At 29.7% G+C, this 2,554-nt stretch overlaps 1 protein-coding gene and 1 long non-coding RNA gene across 3 annotated transcripts in view; one reads left to right on the plus strand and one right to left on the minus strand.

Annotated features, from left to right (window-relative positions):
• The window catches only part of LOC123003983 (voltage-dependent T-type calcium channel subunit alpha-1G-like), a 31,841-nt gene that overhangs the window by 3,753 nt on the left and 25,534 nt on the right, over positions 1 to 2,554 (plus strand). The gene's annotated exons all lie outside the window — the stretch shown is intronic.
• LOC123003990 lies at positions 3 to 294 on the minus strand. The gene is made up of 2 exons (XR_006412663.1): positions 152 to 294; positions 3 to 87 (listed from the first exon to the last, which is right to left on the minus strand). It is a non-coding gene; the product is annotated as an uncharacterized LOC123003990 (long non-coding RNA).

Below are 2,554 nucleotides of genomic sequence, written 5' to 3' on the forward strand. Positions count from 1 at the left end.
CATAGTTTGAAATTTTTATTCAAGACATGTTACGACACTGATGACATGTTTTCTTTAACTAAGGTATCGCGCCGCGTTTCGCCGTCTCTGATAAAAAAAACACAAAAAAATTATAAACTAGATTTGCATAATACTTAAACAGAAAACATACTTGCAGAAATTATAGACATCATAGATGTAATTACAATAARAGCAATTACAGCTTTTACCAAAGAAAATTTAAACATGTTGCTTGTTTTGAGTTTAACAATGGAGAAAACAGTTCCTTGGTGACACTTTTATAGTTTGAGAAAGACATTGATAAGGATTGGAAAACACAGCAATTATTTCGAAATTATAGCTAAAAACTATACCTACATATCTAAATAACACCCCTCATTAAAATTTTATAAAAACTTCTGACGCAGACTAGTAGAAATAATATTATAATAATTAAAACATAAACTTGGTGCCTTAAACATTGGCGCCATATACCAGGTGTCCCAAGCACGCTTGGATATAGGAAATTAACATGAGAAATTAGTTTTATTTTTTCTGGCTGCAGGAATAACAGTAATTAAAATCTGATTAATGGAGCTTGTAGTGCTAGAAAAAGGCTATCTTATCGACATTTTTGTCAATTCTCCATTTGGGCGAAAACGGTCCTCAAAAAATCGAAATTTCAATTTGCCGGGTTAGCGTTACTAAGAAACGAACTATCAAGAGACACCCGGTATACAGGTGTCACAAAAGCAAACTGTAAGTTATAGAAAATGTCATTCTGAGAAAACAAGTTATTTTTTTTTCTATTTCCATTCGTAAGAGTTGCAGCGTATGAAAGAATAATAATGAATTTTGTACAAGTCGTGATAAATTAAGAAGGATGACGTTTATGAAGCAATTGCTTAGCTCCAAATCTCATTCAATCGAAGCAATGCGTGGCATTTTAAGCAATTTTTGTAGCTATTATGTCTTAATTTTTTTCCAATTAGAGTTTTGGTTTTTTTATTTCATAAATGAAACGTTTTCAGACTTACGTTTATGTCATATTGAGAGTATCCTTTAAATGAGATTTGAAACTAAGCAATTGTTTCATAAATATCATCGTTTTTAATTTATCATGACCAACTTGCAGAAAATTCAGGGTTTTTCTTTACTTAGCTGTTAACTCTTTAACAAATAAAGGTGGAAAAAATTTATTTAAACTTTTCTCAGATGACATTTTCTATCTCTGGTTGATGTATGGCGGTTTGCTCTTGGTAAAACACAGCCTGTATAGTAGCTAGTGGCGTCAAAATATCCTAAAAGTTGAATTGGATGCTGGGATTACGTTGGATATTTGGAAAACAGTACATCGTAATACTTAGGTAAATAATTTATAATAAAAAACTCAAAACGCCAACAAGTTTCAATCGATAAAAGAGCTTGAACGTCAAACGCCGTACTTTGTAAAGATTTCTAAGAGTAGTTCTGGCCTCATTTGAAAGTATAGAAACATCATTGTACGTATAACATAACAACAAGCTGATTAATTTTAAACTGGTTAATAAAAAATACAATATCAAACAAGTCGAAAAAAATGAGAAAAAACGAAATCATAATTTCAGGAACTAGATGCGAGATAAATGATTCGGTTAGGACATTTTTCAAAATTTTATAACTATTACGACAACACTGATTAATTTACTTTACATTAGATTTCAATAAATAAGCTTGAATTGTATGCTCAGATTACATTAGATATCTTTGATAATTCCTCGGGTAAAAATGAAACTTTTTTACTAATTTCTTTCTAAGAAACAGTACATTATATTTAGGTAGAGGATTTGTAAAAAACAACTCAAAAAGTTAACTAGTTTTAATCAATAAAATGGTTTGAACGTCAAACGCCCTACTTCGTAAAGCAAAAGGGTGAGTCTTGAAAAATCATTAGAACAATAAACCGATTAATTTCTAAATTAGGTAGTTTACAAAAAAATGCCATATCAAAAAAAAAACAAAACAAATATGTAGTAATAAATGATGGTCTTTATTAAGACAAAGTGAAAGAAGACAAACCTCCAGAACAAATAATATATACTAAAACTACATAAATAGGTAACAATAATTGCTTAAAATTAAAAATGATAAATAAAAAATAAAGATGATGGCAAAGATAAAGAAACAAACCAGAACTTTATAACAACAAATTAAAAATGAAATGTATTTATTAAATATACAAATAATTACTTTTCTTATATAAACTGTTATTGCAAAAGCTTCGAAACGTACCTCCTTATTATAACCTTTTGGCCAGCGTATGATGTCAAGTTTCAAACTTTTCTCCTTTGATGTTGGAAAAACGTTGGTACTCTTGAAACATGAAAATCGCGCCTTAATTGAATCGAACTGCATTTCATCAAAACTAGGATACGGTATTCAGAAAATTAATCACAAGTTGCAACCAAACAGTGCTTTTACGACACGCTTACATCTCAAAGTTGTTAAAAACAAACTTTTAGCTTGTGTGTGCTCTAATTGGTTGGTTGCAGTTTTATGGGAATGAACAAAATATACACATGCATAGTTTGAAATT

The sequence above is a fragment of the Tribolium madens genome, unplaced genomic scaffold (genome assembly GCF_015345945.1).
Source record: "Tribolium madens isolate multiple individuals breed KSU strain unplaced genomic scaffold, Tmad_KSU_1.1 Scaffold_1;HRSCAF=32;Tcas5.2_LG8, whole genome shotgun sequence".
Taxonomy (NCBI): Eukaryota; Metazoa; Arthropoda; class Insecta; order Coleoptera; family Tenebrionidae; genus Tribolium; species Tribolium madens.